This window comes from Mustelus asterias, chromosome 4 (genome assembly GCF_964213995.1).
Source record: "Mustelus asterias chromosome 4, sMusAst1.hap1.1, whole genome shotgun sequence".
NCBI classification, from domain to species: Eukaryota; Metazoa; Chordata; class Chondrichthyes; order Carcharhiniformes; family Triakidae; genus Mustelus; species Mustelus asterias.
The window spans coordinates 4,299,279-4,318,209 of NC_135804.1; the positions used below are offsets into that span (position 1 = coordinate 4,299,279).

Genomic DNA, 18,931 nt, shown 5'->3' on the forward strand with positions numbered 1-18,931 from the left:
CCCGTGTTGACACTTTGAACAGCTATCTATCTTTCCCGAAAGATTTCAATTTTTTCCGTTCTATTTATCCCATTCCTTTTTGAAATTTACCATTGAATCTCCTTCCACGGCCCTTTCAGGCATCAGAGAATCATAGAATAGAATCCCTACAGTGCAGAAGCTGGCCATTCAGCCCCTGAATGATCATCTTAACCCAGGTCCATCCCCGTAACCCCACGCATTTTGCATGGCCAATCCACCTGACCTACACACCCCGGGACACTAAGTAGTAATTTAGAATGGCCAATCCACCTAAACTACACATCTTGGGAAAGTAAGGAGCAATTTAGCATGGCCAATCCACCTAAACTACACATCTTGAGAAAGTAAGAAGAAATTTAGCATGGCCAATCCACCTAACGTACACATTTTGGGAGAGTGAGAGGAAACTGGAGCACCCAGAGGGAACCCACGCAGACATGGGGGGAACATGCAAACTCCACTCAGACAGTCACCCAAGGCTGGAATCGGACCCCAGTCCCTGTAACTGTTAGGCAGTAGTGCTAACCACTGTGCTACCGAGCCACCACATACCCTTGACCCTTTGGTTCTCGATACTCCAGGAGCGTTTGCAGGGCAGTGGGGAGTGATTAGGAAGGGTAGGGCTGATTGGATAACTCTTTCAAAGAGCCAGCATGGGCACAAGGGGCTGAATGGCCTCCTTCTCTGCTGCATGATTTTTGATTGTGAATCTCTATGCAATTCTCTTTTGAAAGTTCCTGGCAGATCAGCTTCCACCGCTCTTTGAGGCAACACCCTCCACATCTCAACAACTCAAAGCTTAAAAACAATCATCCTTGGGTTCTTTTGCGCATTGTTACTAAATTTCAGTTCTCTGCTTATCAACCCTCGTGCAGTGGAAGCGTTTGTTTTGTTTGTCACACCTCAGGCACCTCCCTCGGGTATTGGACTTTTCAACAGGAGGTTTTTGCATCATGTACTTGCATCTGATTGGATCAGATTTGAACAATGGTTGGCAAAACAACAATCAAATTGGCAGAAAAAACCCAGCAACAACAACTTGCATTTACATGGTGATCTTAACAAAGTAAAATGTTCTTCATCGGCGCGTTATCAAACAAAACTTGATGCTTACCCACACACCGAGAGGTTAGGACAGACAAAAAAAAGTTTGGCCAAAGGGGGAGGTTTAAGGAGCATCTCAAAACAGGGAGAAAGAGTGTTAAAGTTTAAAGTTTATTTATTAGTGTCAAAAGTAGGCTTACATTAACACTACAATGAAGTTATGATTCTACAAATTGCTGAGCATTAAACTGTCTCGGACATTTTGAAAATTAGGAAGTTATAAGATAGAAAGGAAGTCGAGGCCGGAGAAGTTTGGACTAAGTTACCAAGGAAGGTCAGTGAACCTGGTGATGAAATGGGTTTAAGGGATAATTTAAGTTTAAGTTTAAAGTTTATTTATTAGTGTCACAAGAAGGCTTACATTAACATTGCAATGAAGTTACTGTGAAAATCCCCTAGTCGCCACACTCTGGCGCCTATTCGGGTACACTGAGGGGGAATTTAGCATGGCCAATGCACCCTAACCAGCGTGTCTTTCGGACTGTGGGAGGAAACCGGAGCACCCGGAGGAAACCCACGCAGACACGGGGAAAAACGTGCAGACTCCGCACAGGCAGTCGCCCAAACCAGGAATCGAACCTAGGTCCTTGGCGCTATGAGGCAGCAGTGTTAACGACTGGAGAGGTGTGTGTGGTGAATGACGAAACGGCTACCAAAGGTTGAACAAAGGGGTGGCACTGTGGCACAGTGTGTAGCATTGCTGCCACACAGCGTCAGGGACCTGGGTTCAATTCTGGCCCCGGGTAACTGTCTGTATGGAGCTTGCACGGGGATAGGGCCTGGATATGATGCTCTTTCGGAAAGTCAGTGCCTACTCGATGGGCTGAATGGCCTCCTCCTGCACTGTAGGGATTCTATGTTTCTGTGGAACTAAATTAAGAATCCATAAAGGATCAGAATTTGAAGAGTGCGTTATCCAGGAGGATTGCATGGATCTGAGAGAAACAGGAAGGGGTGTGAAACTCCAAAGGAAGGCTGCTTGAACATGTTAACACAATGACCACTGAGCAAGTTATTGAAAAATACAAACACCAATGAATAATCAGCCAATCAGAGAAAACAATGAAAACACTAAAAACAATTTTTGAGAATCTTTTCAGCTGCTTTTGTGGATCCAATGGCTTCATTGTGTAATTTACCCTGTCTGCCAGCCCAGATATCAAAAATAACTACACAAGTCATAACGTGCCACAGACTGGGGCTCTCCCATATTAAACTGGACAGACACATTTATCTTTAATAAATAGAATCACTCCCATTCTGATCATTGTCTGACATGCATTGGAGGCAGCAAGGAATGGCGTAAGTACCAGTTACCGGGTAAAAGAGAAAACTGCTCGAGATACAGGGAGCGACTCATCACACTTTGTGGTGAGACTCACAATACAGCCAATCGTTAAATCCATTCATTCAAGGGAAACTTCTTCTTTGAATGATTTTTGCTCAGACAGGGTAATAAGAAAATTAATGTTCCGGAGTTATAAACCTTTCATTCCAGGGAGCTCGGGAAACAATTCCTTTTTGAAGTGAACTTGTTCTCAGTAAATATCCTAAGACATGGGGAGACAATCTACCGTCCCAATATCAGTTTCTCAGCACAGGTACAGCACGGGGTTAGGTACTGAGTATAGCTCCCTCGACACTGTACCCCATCAAACACACCCAGGACAGGGACAGCATGGGGTTAGATACAGAGTAAAGCTCCTCTACACAGTCCCCATCAAACACTCCCAGGACAGGTAAAGCACGGGGTTAGATACAGAGTAAAGCTCCCTCGACACTGTCCCCCATCAAACATTCCCAGGACAGGCACAGCACGGGGTTAGATACAGAGTAAAGCTCCCGCGACACCGTCCCCCATCAAACACTCCCAGGACAGGTACAGCACGGGGTTAGATACAGAGTAAAGCTCCCTCTACACTGTCCCCATCAAACACTCCCAGGACAGGTACAACACGAGGGGATTAGATACAGAGTAAAGCTCCCTCTACACTGTCCCCATCAAACACTCCCAGGACAGGTACAACACAGGGTTAGATACTGAGTAAAGTTCCCTCGACACTGTCCCCCATCAAACATTCTCAGGACAGGTACAGCAAGGGGTTAGATACAGAGTAAAGCTCCCTCGACACTGTCCCCCATCAAACACTCCCAGGACAGGTTCAGCACGGGGTTAGATACAGAGTAAAGCTCCTCTACACAGTCCCCATCAAACACTCCCAGGACAGGTAAAGCACAGGGTTAGATACAGAGTAAAGCTCCCTCGACACTGTCCCCCATCAAACATTCCCAGGACAGGTACAGCACGGGGTTAGATACAGAGTAAAGCTCCTCTACACAGTCCCCATCAAACACCCCCAGGACAGGCACAGCACGGGGTTAGATACAGAGTAAAGCTCCCTCTACATTGTCTCTATCAAACACCCCCAGGACAGGTACAGCACGGGGTTAGATACAGAGTAAAGCTCCCTCTACATTGTCTCTATCAAACACCCCCAGGACAGGCACAGCACGGGGTTAGATACAGAGTAAAGCTCTCTCACTGGGTTCCCAGGTCAAGTACTCCAGGAGGATTGTAGAGATGCTCCACCATCCTGCTGAGATTTCGCTGACAGGAATTTACTCACCTTTTTTTGAAACCACTTTGTGACCGTTCTGTATAGTCCTCCGCAACTCCAGTTCACATCCAAATAAAACAGAATATTCAAGAGCAAAGATATGTTCTGCAGGTTTTAATGGAAGCTTCCAGAGTTGGCTTGTGTGGTCATGATATTGAGTGCGCCGTCCCAGAGCTGTTTGTTACTCTGCTGCTGCCGGGACCCAGCCTGTTTGCCATTCAGTCATTTCCTGACATTGTCTCACACTTGTGTGATAGCTGGGCTGAGGGTTGAGAGTGTCGGAACCAGATAAATTGTACGTAATTATCCCAGAGTATCCCAAATGGTTTCCAGGGAAGTGAGTGGCGATTGAAATAATTGTGCTGTATGTCAGATAATAGTTTGAGGGAGTTGCCCATCATGTGATCTGCTCATTCTGTGGCTGTTCAGAAGCCAATTCAAATAAATGACCATCTGTGGCTGTGTTGCTTATTTTTGTGTTTTCAGTTTCTCTTTTAAATCTAAAATGGATTCACTGATATGTGGAAAGCGGGTCAGCCTCAGAGGGGGCACAAGTTTTGAACCCTGGGGAATCTATCTCCTTTGACCTGTGGCTACATCCCCATGTCCCATACAGTCGGGCCAGTAATTCTCCCCAGGTTCATCCCTGATACCATCAGCATTCCCCATCAAACAAAACTATCGGTCATGTAAACAGAGATAGAAATAAATCTTTAATTTGTTCTAAATAGAAGTTGTCGACGATAATCTCCAGTGAAAAGAATGCAGCACGGTGGCACAGTGGTTAGCACTGCTGCCTCACAGCGCCAGGGACCTGGGTTCGATTCCCAACTTGGGTCACTGTCTGTGTGGAGTTTGCACATTCTCCTCGTGTCTGCGTGGGTTTCCTCCCACAAGTCCGAAAGACGTGCTGGTTAGGTGCATTGGCCATGCTAAATTCTCTCTCAGTGTACCCGAACAGGCGTCGGAGTGTGGCGACAAGGGGATTTTCACAGTAACTTCATCGCAGTGTGAATTTAAACCTACTTGTGCCTAATAAATAAACTTTACTTTAAAGAATGGTTGAATAATATTGACAGGGAGTGAGTTAAAGAGGAGCCTGGATTAGACCTCTTAAACCTGGGCTTTTTTTGATACATCAACTCCTCAATGCCAAAGACATGCCTCACAGCACCAGGGACCCAGGTTCGATTCCCGGCTTGGGTCACTGTCTGTGTGAAGTTTGCACATTCTCCCTGTGTCTGCGTGGGTTTACACGGGTGCTCCGGTTTCCTCCCACAGTCTGAAAGACGTGTTGGTTGGGTGCATTGGCCATGCTAAATTCTCCCTCAGTGTACCCGAACAGGCGCCAGAGTGTGGCGACTGGGGGATTTTCACAGTAACTTCATTGCAGTGTTAATGTAAGCCTACTTGTGACCCTAATAAATAAACTTTAAACTGAAACTTAAATTATCTCTTGAACCCACTTCATCACCAGGTTCACTGACCTTCCTTGGTAACTTAGTCCAAACTTCTCCGGCCTCGACTTCCTTTCTAATAACTTCCTAATTTTCAAAATGTCCTTGACAGTTTAATGCAGTTTAGTGGCTGGTGGAGTGCATGTCTAAGATAGTGAACTTAAACAACATGCGAGAATTGTTTTTGAAAGTACGGAGTGAGAATAAAAAAAGGTGTTTCCAACATGGGTTGGAAGGAATTTGCATTGATGAAGCAACTGCTGCTCTCACACTGCCTCAGATGAAAGGGATTAGACACAATGAAGAAATGATGATTCAAAAGCAGCCTGTACTGTTCAACCAAGTCCATGTCCCCTGGGATGACTTGCACAATCAAGAGTTCATGTCTGCACAGGTCATGATCTGTTTCTGGAATTGACAGCTGAAGGGAGAGGATGCCAGTGTCAACTTCGCCTTGGCGAGGGAGTTAAAAATAATCATTAAATTCAACTCCAACGCGACTGAAAAAAACAACTTATTGCACATCCCAACACACGCTGAGTAAGATCTTGCTGAGCCAAGCAGAGTTAGAGGCTCCAAGGTCTGACCTCTCAGCTTCCCTGGGCTAGAGAGAGGTGAGCCAATCAGCGTTGCTGATCCCTTCGTTATGGGTTTGACTCCCACTCCAGGGATTTGAGCACATCATCTATGCTGACACTCCCAGTATCAGTTAAGAAACATTCGCACCATGCAAATGCCAGGCAATGACCATCACCAACAAGAGACACTCTAACCACCGCCCTTTGACATTCAGTGGTGTAACCATCACTGAATCCCCCACTGTCAACATCCTTGGGGTCACCGTTGGCCAGAAACTCAACTGGACTCACCATATTAGCACAGTGGCTACGAGAGCAGGTCAGAGGGTAGGAATACTGCAACGAGTAACTCACCTCCTGACTCCCCAAAGCCTATCCACCATCTACAAGGCACAAGTCAGGAGTGTGATGGAATACTCCCCACTTGCCTGGATGGGCGCAGCTCCAACAACACTCAAGAAGCCTGATACCATCCAGGACAAAGCAGCCCTGCTTGATTGGCACCACATCCACAAACATCCACTCCCTGCACCACCGACGCTCAGTAGCAGCAGTGTGTACTATCTACAAGATGCACCGCAGTAATTCACCAAAAATCCTTAGGCAGCACCTTCCAAACCCACAACCATTTCCATCTCAAAGAACAATGGCAGAAGACAGATACATGGGAACACCAACACCTGCAACTAAGCCACTCACCATCCTGACTTGGAAATATATCGCCGTTCCTTCGCAGTCTCTGGGTCAAAATCCTGGAATTCCCTCCCTAATGCATTGTGGGTCAACCCACAGCACATGGACTGCAGCGGTTCAAGAAGGCAGCTCACCACCACCTTCTCAAGGGCAACTAGGGATAGGCAATAAATGCTGGCCAGCCAGCGATGCCCACATAAGAACATCCGAACTAAGAGAAGGAGTGGGCCATCTGTCCCCTCGAGCCTGCTCTGCCATTCAATAAGATCATGGCTGATCTTTTCGTGGACTCAGCTCCACTTACCTGCCCGCTCACCATAACCCTTAATTCCTTTACTGTTCAAAAATGTATCTATCCTTGCCTTAAAAACATTCAATGAGGTAGCCTCAACTGCTTCACTGGGCAGGGAATTCCACAGATTCACAACCTTTTGCGTGAAGAAGTTCCTCCTCAACTCAGTCCTAAATCTGCTTACCCTTATTTTGAGGCTATGCCCCCTAGTTCTAATTTCACCTGCCAGTGGAAACAACTTCCCTGCTTCTATCTTAACTATTCCCTTCATAATCTTATATGTTTCTGTCAGATCTCTCTTCATGCTTCTGAATTCCAATGAGTATACCCCAGTCTACTCAATCTCTCCTCATAAGCCAAACCTCTCAACTCCGGAATCAACCCACAAATGAATTAAAAAAACAAGACGACAGAAATATAGGATGTAGACTTAATTGGCCACAACTTGTCAACAAAAGGAAATTTGAGCGAAAGGTAGTATTTTGTGATTGTCACTGTTGTGAGAACCAATGCCAACGAACTCAAAATGCTTAACTCGTTGAGAAGAACACCTTGGCAACAAAAGGAATTTGTAGCAAGAGATATGAAATTGTGATTGCAGCGACTGAGTTATCTCCCAGGTGAGACTCTTGATCTGAGGTCCTCTCGGAAAGTTCCCATTGCACTATTTTGAAGTTTAAAGTAAGAGAGGTCTCCCTGCTAAGAATTAAGAGAAGCTTAAAAGAGGGAAGGCAGAAAGGCGGAGAGATTCAGAGATAGAATTTTAGAGATTAGGATCTGGACAGTTGAAGGTCCGGTCATCAATGATAGAGTGATCAGTGGGTGCTCAATGCTTGGTGGACCTGCTAGGTTATGTACCTTATGAAGAGGGAGTGTAGCCCAACTCAGCCAGTTACTCAGAACTAGTTTATTTACACTGTGAACAATATATACAAGGCGGATTATTGAATAAGTGCATCTCCCCTGATTGCTGCCTGTCTGCTGTACAGAGTCTCTGTGTCGCTGACACAGCAACATCATAAGTTTAAGTTTATTTATTGATGCCACGAGTAAGGCTTATATTGACACTGCAATGAAGATACTGTGAAAATCCCTCGTTGCCACATTCCTGCACCTGTTTGGGTGCACTGAGGGAGAATGTAGAATGGCCAATGCACCTAACCAGCACGTCTTTCGGACTGTGGCAGGAAATCGGAGCACCTGGAGACACGGGGAGAATGTGCAGACTCCGCACAGACAGTGACCAAAGCCGGGAATTGAACCCGGGTCCCTGGTGCTGTGAGGCAGCAGTGCTAACCACTGTGCCATCACTCAGTGACATATGTATTCTATTAACCCATTACACTATACTTTCCCCCAAGTATACTACCTACTCTCTTAATCACAGTTTTAACTCTATCTAAATTATTTACATTGTATTATTTTAAACAGTTTACATTATATTGGTTCTGGAACCTCCTCCCCCCATCCCCTGCCCCCACCAGAATCCCCAGTTAGAGGCTAACTTTCTGTGGAGTCTTCACTACTCTTCGAGACCCTGTTGTGACTCCTGCTGAGGTCCAATAATCTGGAATCAGTCTGGTAAACCTTCGCTGCACTCTCTCGATAGCAAGAACATCCTTCCTCAGATAAGGAGATCAAAACTGCACACAATATTCCAGGTGTGGCCTCACCAAGGCCCTGTATATTTGTATCAAGACATCCTGGCACCTGTACTCAAATCCACTCACTTGTCTTCTTTACCACCTGCTGCACCTGCGTGCTTACTTAGTGATTGGTACACAAGGACACCCAGGTCTCGTTGCACATTCCGTTCTCTCAATCTATATACAAGCTGATGCGCGATTGATTCACACGGGAGGCTAGAACGTACCCGGGAATAAAGGCTTTTATTCACTACAAATAGGAGCACACTACTCAACAATATTATCCCAGACTAAAGACGACTAGGAAGTAGCAGTGACCTTTATATTCCTGTAAGAAGGCGGAGTCCTGGGCGGAGCCGAACGGAGTGTACCACTTACCAGTAATAACAGGTGGAACACCCAACAACCCTAACCCCAACAGCAACGAGAGTAACATATATACAAGTACCCATAGTGGTAACCATCTATGGTTCACCACACAAGCCATTCAGATAATAATCTGCCTTCCCGTTTTTGCTACCAAAGTGGATAACCTCGTATTTATCCACATTATACTGCATCTGCCATCTATTTGCCATTTCACTCAGCTTGCCCAAATCATGCTGAAGTATCTCTGCATCCTCCTCACAGCTCACCCTCCCACCCAACTTTGTGCCATCTGCAAATTTGGAAATATTACAGTTAGTTCCCTTAATTAAATCATTAATATATATTGTGAAAGCTGGGGTCCCAGCACTGATCCCTGCGGTACCCCACTAATCACTGCCTGCAATTTGGAAAATGACTTTTTGTTTCCTGTCTGCCAACCAGTTTTCTACCCAACACAATACACTACCCCAATCCCACGTGCTTTAATTTTACACGCTTATCTCTGATGTGGGACTTTGTTGAAAGCCTTCTGAAAGTCCAAATAAACCACATCCACTGGCATCACTAATCCACTCTACTTGTTACATCCTCAAAGAATTCCAGTAAATTTGTCAAGCATGATTTCCCTTTTGTAAATCCATGATGACTCTGTCAGATCCTGCCATTGTTTTCCAAGTGCTCTGCTATAAAACCTTTGATGATGAATTCTAGCATTTTCCCCACTCCCGAGGGTGTGAGGGTCATGCAGGGTTTGAGAACATGGATGAACATGGATGAGATTTGTAAACCCTGTTGAGTAAAGACCAGCGTAAGTCAACAGGCACAGAGTAAAATGAGGAGGAGAGTCAACTCATGAAATTGCCGCTCATTGCTCGATCCCAATCGTGTTCAAGAGCCTGCTGGGGTTTTAAAGTTAGAGACTTCCCAGATGGTCTTTGTGAATGAACAGGAAGAAGTCGCACAACACCAGGTTAAAGTCCAACAGGTTTATTTGGTAGCACGAGTTTTCGGAGTGCTGCCCCTTCATCAGGTGCAATTCCAGACATTTGCCTCCAATCCAATATTTTTAAAACCAAAAGCAAAATGTTTTATATAAATAAACAGAATATCTCTATCATCGCACTCCCCATGAATGCTCACAGCAATGCATCATCTGGAGCTATTAATTCCAATAATTGTGGCCGGAATTTTACCGGCATGCCTGCCACGATTCCGGGGGCGGGCAAGGCTTGGAAAACAGCATTCTCCGTTGGCCTCGGGCGGGATTGTATGAACCTCCGGCGGACGTGCCGGTAAAATTCCGGCCTTGTGTTGAGGAAGAATGAGTCTGAGGTTAGCCTTGTCTTAAAACAAGTTTATTTCCAGGATGGCAATGTCACTGACTCTCCCGGCTCTCCCAGAGTGAACTGGTTATATCCTCTTGCTATGATTATCTACTCCTTCCCCAATTGGGCGCAGCTGTGATTAAACTTAAAGTATGTATTCGATTGCAGTACAACCTCAACATTAACAGGAATCACTGGGCCAATCCAGCAGAGCTGGCAACCCCGAGTGCCAGACCCGAGTCAGGGGAACACCTCCGATGTTGCAAGGAGTTGGCAGGGAGTCTCAATCATTGAAGAGTTGCGGAGATGAGCTGTGTTTGGAGGCTAAGGTACGCAGGTGGAAGAGTTGTCCGTGTTGATGGATGTTTGTTGCAATGAGCTATGGAAAGAAAGGAGTGAGTTAATTAGTTACTGTGACATCCACTGGGCGATGAAAAGTCCATCGTTAGAAAGCTTCCAGGTGGAGTTGATCCAGTGTGAGAGGATGATTAGTGATTGGGTCTAACCCTCTGGGTGGGTCCCTCCGGCCTTGCTTGACCTGAACCCGGAAAATCCCGCCCGAGGTCAACGGACCTTTCTGTGGTCTGCCCCTCGCTCGCTCGGATTCCCGTGTCGGGCGGGACGGTAATAATCACCCTATATCTCTGTAAATTCCTGTGGCTCTGTAACACTCTGAGATCTCTACATTCTTCCAATTCTAGCATTTTGCCAATTTTCATTCCTCCACTATCGGCAGGAGTGTCCAGGTCCGAAACTTTGGAATTTTTCCCCAAAACATCTCTGCCTCTCACATCCTGTCACCCCCTTGAATTGCCCTAATATCTCCCAATGTGGTTTGGTGTCTGTATTAGATCGAGGACGACTCAATGTGACTTTAAACAAGAAGAGATTTTACTGTCAAGAGAAGAATAATGTTTGCAACAAGGTCAGACTAGATTACTCTGTTTGACTTCCTGACTCCAACTACCAGTCCCTCCTCAACCCGTAGTCCACCCCATCCTGTCGACTGGCTCAACGTCCTGCCGGGATGATCCATAGGGTACTCGTTGATCATATCTTGGGAAAAACCCCCCTAAATAGCCACACTACTCCACCCCTTCCCCCTAAAATCTGGAATACACCAATGGCAGGATAAAAGGCCAGACTAGTACAGTGCCAAATGTTTGTTTGTTTTACCCAACTCTGAAGTATTTTGGGATGTTTTGCAATGGTGGGGATATTCCATTCTGTTTCTTTTGGGTGAGTTTGGTGATGGAGCAAAAAATGTCCTCAAGAGGTCCACATCGCGTTTTACATTGGCGCCAAGTCTCGTCACGATGGTCCAGCCCCTTTCCAGTGATGTCACGGGTTTCCCACCATACAACGTCGAGAACCTAATTTCCATTCTTTTGCATCTCATTCTCGGGCCTTCCCGCAGCAATCGCCCTCCCATCCCACCCACCGCCACCAACCCCGCCCCCCCCCACCCCCCCCAACCCCAAGTTCAAAAGTCCGTCCACCGCTGCACGACATCACAACGGCGTGACTCACAACTGCTTTCAAAAGACGGGAACCTGGCGAGCTCGCCTCTGAGGGGAGCTTGGAAGTGAGAGTGGACACTTTCTCAGAGGGGAGAGAGGACACCGGCCAAGGTGAGGGGGTACCAGCAGAGGTCTTGGGTGGGTGGGGTGGGGTGGGGAGAGGGGGGGGGGAGGACTGGCAAAGGTGAGGGATGGTACTGGCAAGGTCTTGGAGGGTGCTGCCAAGGGTGAGGAAGTGTGCCAGTGAGGGTGAGGGAGTTGCTGGTAAGGGCGAGGAAAGAGTTGCTGTGAGGGTGAAGGGGGTAGTAGCCCCTAAAGGGGCCAATCCACTGGGCCTGAAGGCTGGAGGGACGGGGGCTGTAGAAGTGTTGGGTTCCCAAAGACTGGCAGCAAAGAAATAATAACAAACAATACTTTATTCAAGTGACTAACTATTGAGAAGGAGCGACTGAGGGTGAATGGACAAAGGGTGAACCCTTGGGGACCGTGAATTACGCCAAAGCTAACCGTCAACTCTCTCCGTGCCTTTGCAGCGATTAATGTGAGGGAGTGATGGAGCCTGTGGAGCTGTGGAGCTGGCTAATGTTCTTCTGCTGCATCGAGAGGAGAGAGAATGTCCGTGGAGGCACCTGGCTCTCCAGATTCATGAGGAAATCTCTTAGGAGGAAGAAGTGGCAAGGCCTGCCCCACTGGCACAGGATGGAACCTCCGAGAGTAGTCACTCGGAGGCGGCTTGCGTGACCCAGGATGTACAGACAGTGTGTGACCTTTCTGCAGCTGAGTGAGAACCTGTGTGGGTAAAGACTTCACTTGTCAAGGAAGCTGATGGCAGGAGTTGCTGTCACGGGGATTTGGAGGATTTGGAGTGGCATCCATTGCCGCTGGTGTTGAAAGCTAAACGAAGTTTATTTAAAAGCACAGTTAGAATATAACAAAAGAATTAGCATAACTTTTTCAAATTACAAGATTTAAACATGACACAGTATATTTCTCAACAGCTGGCTCTCTCTGTTGTTCCAATTTAAAAGCAATAGCCCATAGACATACACCATTCTTCAGAATTAGTTCGCATTTAACCAAGTATACTCACATGATGCTGGATTTACAGCTTTTAACACCTATAGACAGGAATCTAAACAACAGTTTTCAGAGAAGGATATGTCCTCAAGGCAGCAAATCAAGAAGTAAACTGAGTTTCTGGCAGTTTCCAGTCTTCAGGCATCAGAGACAGGAAAAGATAAGTCTCTCTGCAGCTCCCCAAGCACCATCTGAAAAGTGAAACCCTCCAGAGACTGTCAGATGGCTGCAATGTACAACTCGCATTCTACCAAGTGGGATGGGAAAAACAGACACTCATCCCTCCAGGAAGTGAAAGACTCCATCTCCGGAAACTTTTCAGATGCTTCTGAAATTAGGAACGTGATTTTCCGGCCGCACTCACCCCCAAACTGGAAAATTCCACCCGAGGTCAATGGACATTTCTATGGTCCATCCCTCGCCCACTTCCATTCCCATGGTGGGCAGGATGGTAAAATTTGCCCCAAGATATCAAAATGCAATCACCTGTTATAAAACAATGACTGTAGCAGACATGGATGAAGAGAATGCCTTTGGAATATACAGCCAGCAGAGCACTTAAAGGGACTGTTTACTAAGCAGGAAGAGGTCAAATCTATGCTGCATTGAAATAGGGCCTGACGCTTTGTTTTCACTCTCTCTCAGATGTAGTGTGCCCAGATTTTCAAAGTAACCATCCTGACAAGAGAAATCTACTGCAAACTGAGAATAAAACATGAAAATCTACTCCATAAAACTACACCCAGAAAGACAACTGAACAAAACATCTGCAATGTGGAATTATCGCATCAGGACCAGTTGGTGAACAGCTAAGTGGTTACTCCTCTGCTTTTCCTTCTTCATGAACTGTAAAAAATCTTCAAGTCTATCCTCTTATTCTGATGTGGAGAAGCCAGCATTGGACTGGGGTGGGCACAGTGAGAAGTCTCATAACACCAGGTTAAAGTCCAACAGGTTTATTTGATATCACAAGCTTTCGGAGTGTCGCTCCTTCATCAGGTGAGTGGTCACTTGCCTGATGAAGGAGCATCGTTCCAAAAGCTCGTGATACCAAATAAACCTGTTGGACTTTAACCTGGTGTTGTGAGATTTCTCACTTTTTTTCTGTGTCTGTGCAAAGGGTTGTAAATGTAGCCCAGTCCATCACCCAAGCCAGCCTCCAATCCACTGACTCTGTCTACACTTCCCGCTGCCTCGGAAAAGCAGCCAGCATAATTAAGGACCCCGGACATTCTCTCTTCCATCTTTTTCCATCAGGAAAAAATTACAAAAGTCTGAGGTCATATACCAACCGACTCAAGAACAGCTTCTTCCCTGCTGCTGTCAGACTTTTGAATGGACTTACCTTGCATTAAGTTGATCTTTCTCTACACCCTAGTTATGACTGTAACACTACATTCTGCACCCTCTCATTTCCTTCTCCATGAATGGTATGCTTTGTCTGCATAGCGCACAAAAAACAATACTTTTCATTGTATACTAATACATGGAACAATAATAAATCAAATCAAATCGAAGTAGTTTCAATGAACTTACCTTGTTCTTTGTTTAACTTAAAAAGACCTGTCTAATTCTTTACAATCTGAAAGTGTAAACAGTGAAACTCCGACATAAGATTGAAAGAGTGCAGAGAAGGTGCACAAGGATGTTGCCGGGACTTGAGAAGCTGAGTTACAGGGAGAGATTGAATAGGTTGGGACTTTATTCCCTGGAGCGTAGAAGATTGAGGGGAGATTTGATAGAGGTGTATAAGATTTTGATGGGTATAGATAGAGTGAATGCAAGCAGGCTTTTTCCGCTGAGGCTAGGGGAGAAAAAAACCAGAGGGCATGGGTTAAGGGTGAAAGGAGAAAAGTTTAAAGGGAATATTAGGGGGGGCTTCTTCACGCAGAGAGTGGTGGGAGTGTGGAATGAGCTGCCGGATAAAGTGGTAAATGCTTTTAACATTTAAGAAAAACTTGGACGGGTTCATGGATGAGAGGGGTGTGGAGAGATATGGTCCAAGTGCAGGTCAGTGGGACTAGGCATAAAATGGTTCGGCACAGACAAGAAGGGCCAAAAGGCCTGTTTCTGAGCTGTAATTTTCTATGGTTCTATGGTTCTATTGTTGGCAGTGTCCACTTTAAATTCACAAACAAAACCCCTGTTATGGGGGCCAGACCTGGAGTGGGAGAACAGGGCAGTCATTTTACCCCTTCTCCCGTAGGTATAACAATGTGAAAGGCACTATATAAATGCAAGTTGTTGTTGAATCAGCAGTCAGAGGAAGCAGCTGTGGAAATCTGTTGCCAGCAGCAACCCCCAACAGGAAGCCATTGATGAAAGATGCTAAGCAGAGGTCACAAAGAGACTGGGCACAGATGCGCCCGATCTGCACCGAGGTCGATGTTCAACGAGCGTTGTTGGGAGTTCCAACCCTGAATCATCCTCATTAGTTTTTTGCCAATACATCAAAGTCATTTCAAAAGTTGGAAAGCTCAACATAACAGATGTAAGCTTGACAATTGGCCATAGAAAGGGGAGGCGATGGCCTAGTGGTATTATCACTCGACTATTCATCCAGGAACTCAACTAATGTTCTGGGGACCCGGGTTTGAACCCCACCATGGCAGATGGTGGAATTTGAATTCAATAAAAAATATCTGGAATTAAGAATATGTAATGACTTTGATCAGGACATTGAGGTTGGCCTATTGAAGTATGAACTCCCTGATTGAGGATCCAATTGATGGGCCAATCAGGAAGTCTTTGCCTTGTATTTAACCGAGAGTGTCAATTCCTCTGGCACCCCCAGAGGTAGGCTGCTGACTGACTGCACTCTGTGACCTGATGTCAGAGTTTGTAAATAAAGGGATTTTGGGGAAGGGACTTCTGCCTCCGAAGACTTATTACAGAATCCACTGATGACCATGGAATCATTGTCGGAAAAATCCATCTTGTTCACTAATGTCCTTTAGGGAAGGAAATCTGCCGTCCTTACCCGGTCTGGCTTAATCTGACTCCAGAGCCACAGCAATGTGGTTGACTCTCAACTGCCCTTCAAGGGCAACTGGGGCTGGGCAATAAATGCTGGCCCAGCCAGCGACGCCCATGTCCCACGAATGAATAATAAAATAAATAGAAATAGGAACAGGAGAAGGCCATTCATCCCATCGAGCTTGTTCCTCCCTTCACTGAGATCATGGCTGAACGATATCTTGTCTTCACTCACCTGCCTTGGCCTCATTTCCATTTATAAAGTTTTTTAAAGCAAAGTTTATTTATTAGTGTCACAAGTAGGCTTACATTAACACTGCAATGAAGTTACTGTGAAAATCCCCTAGTTGCCACACTCCGGCGCCTGTTCGGGTACACTGAGGGAGAATTTAGCATGGCCAATGCACCTAACCAGCATGTCTCTCGGAGTGTGGGAGGAAACTGGAGCACTTGGCAGGAAACCCACACAGACATGGGCAGAATGTGCAGACTCCGCACAGACAGTGACCCAAGCCAGGAATCGAACACAGATCTCTGGTGCTTGTGAGGCAGCAGTGCTAACCACTGGGCCACTGGAACAGGCACGGTACACTTATTGATCAAAAACCTATCAGTCTCTGATTGAAAATGGCTACTTGAGCTCGCGGCATATTGTGGGGGAGAGTCCGACACTTTTACCTCTGTGTGAGGAAGTTTTTCCCAACCTTTTTCCTGGGGCACCTGGTTCTGATTTTAAGTTTTCTTGTCCTGGATGCTTCAAAAACATTTCTTTGTATTTACCCCATCATTTCTACTGAAAACTTCAATGATAGCCATCCCTTAGCCTTCAATATTTCAAAGAATAAAAAAAGGACTTTATGTAATCTCTCTTCATAATCTAACCGTTGCAGTCCTGGCTATGTTCTTCATTACAGAGAGCTAATGGCACTGCTACCAATTTGGATCAAACCCTCTTGAGACTCGGCTTGTTGACAATGGCCTCACGTTGACTGAAGGCTGTGAGTGATTGGCTGATGATTGCAGCTTAATATCTTTCTTATTTCTAACCTTGATCTTTGAACACTCATTTGTTATATTGCAGAGGATTTATTCTGTTTCTAATTCTAGCAGCTTGCTGCCCCGATGGAGATTCCCTGGACAAACTTGAGAAACCATGGGAACGAACCAGCGCTTGCATTTTAGAACAAGATCACACTACGACAGGAAGAGGCAGGAAAAGGGATGTAACTGGAGTGGAATTCCCTCAGGAATTAGCAGCCCTTGTTAAAAAGTGAGGACTACTACTGAGCAGACTTGAAGGTGACCCAACAGAAGACTTTTGAGGCTGTAATGTGTGAGCAGAGACTTTGATTTGACTTGATTTGATTTGATTTATTATTATCACATGTATTAACATACAGTGAAAAGTATTGTTTCTTGCGTGCTATACAGACAAAGCACACCATTCATAGAGAAGGAAACGAGAGAGTGCAGAATGTAGTGTTACAGTCATAGCTAGGGTGTAGAGAAAGATCAACGTCATGCAAGGTAAGTCCATTCGCGGGGAAGAAGCTGTTCTTGAGTCAGTTGGTATGTGACCTCAGACTTTTGTATCTTTTTCCCGAAGGAAGAAGGTGGAAGAGAGAATGTCTGGGCTGCGTGGGGTCCTTAATTATGCTGGCTGCTTTGCCGAGACAGCGGGAAGTGTAGACAGAGTCAATGGATGGGGGGGGGCTGGTTTGTGTGATGGATTGGGCTACATTCACAACCTTTTATAGTTCCTTGCGGTCTAAGGCAGGGCAGGAGCCCATACCAAGCTGTGATACAACCAGAAAGAATGGTTTCTATGGTGCATCTGCAAAAGCTAGTGAAAGTCGTAGCTGACATGGCAAATTTCCTTAGTCTCCTGAGAAAGTAGAGGCATTGATGGGCTTTCTTAACTATAGTGTCAGCATGGGGGGACCAGGACAGGTTGTTGGTGATCTGGACACCTAAAAACCTGAAGCTCTCGACCCTTTCTACTTCATCCCCATTGATATAGACAGGGATATATTCTCCTTTACGCTTCCTGAAGTCAATGACAATCTCCTTCATTTTGCTGACATTGAGGGAGAGATTATTGTTCCCGCATCAGTTCATCAGATTCTCGATCTCATTCCCGTACTCTGCCTCGTCATTGTTTGAGATTCAACCCACTACGGTGGTGTCAGAGACAGAAGATAGCGTCAAAAAGGATGAACGGACATGTCTGGAGAAGCTGAAATCATTCTCCTCAAGAGTAGAGAAATTTAAGGGGAAATGTAATGAAGTTATTCAAAATTAAGAAGGGGTTTCAAAGGAGGGGAAAGTGTTCCCAAATGGCAGGAAAATCAGTAACCAAGACAACACAGGTCTAAGGTAATTGGCAATGGAACCAGATCGGGAGATCTGGACATTTATATTTAAGATGAGGAGATGCCGGCGTTGGACTGGGGTCAACATTTATATTTAATACAGCGAGATTTTATGGTATGGAATTCGCTTCCTGTAAGTGGGCTAACATAAAGACATCGTGAATAGGCCATTCAGCCCTTCGATCCTCTTCCACCATTTTTTATGATCATGGCGGAACATCCAACTCAATAGCCTGATCCTCCCCTTGCCCCCATATCCCTTTGCACCAAGAGCTATATCTAATTTCTTCTTGAAAACATTCATGTTTTGGCCTCAACTGCTTTCTATGGCAGCGAATTCCACAGGCTGACCACTCTCTGGGTGAAGAAATTTCTCATCTCTGTCTGAAAAGGTTTACCCTGTATCTTAGACTATAACCTCTGGTTCTAGACTCTCCCACCATCGGGAACACCTTTTCTGCATCTCGCCTGTTTACTCCTGTTCGAATTTTTATAGGTTTCTATGTGATCCCCTTTCATTCTTCTAAACTCCAGCGAATCTATTTCTAACTGACACAATCTTCTTCATAAGCCAGTCCTGGCATCCCAGGAATCAGTCTGGTAAACCTTCACTGCACTCCCTCGAGAGCAAGAACATCCTTCTTCAGATAAGGAGACCAAAGCTGCACATAATACTCCAGGTATGGCCTCACCAAGGCCCTGTACACTTGCGGCAAGCCATCTCTGCTCCTGTACTTGAATCTTCTTACTATGAAGGCCAAATTCAACAGTAACTTTCAAAAGTAAATTGGATCAAAATTTCACAGGGCACTGGGGAAAGAGCAGGGGACTAAGGCTAATTGGCCCTTCTTCAAAGAGCTGGCAGAGGCACGATGGGCTGAAT

At 45.7% G+C, this 18,931-nt stretch overlaps 1 protein-coding gene across 1 annotated transcript in view; it reads right to left on the reverse strand.

The window, feature by feature from the left end:
- LOC144492466 (cadherin-5-like) overlaps positions 1-4,080 on the reverse strand; it is an 81,697-nt gene extending 77,617 nt beyond the window's left edge. Inside the window, exon 1 of the mRNA XM_078210522.1 lies at positions 3,753-4,080. The gene's annotated coding sequence lies outside the window, so the exon portion shown is untranslated. The remainder of the gene's footprint in view (positions 1-3,752) is intronic.
- Between the last annotated feature and the right edge of the window lie 14,851 nt (positions 4,081-18,931).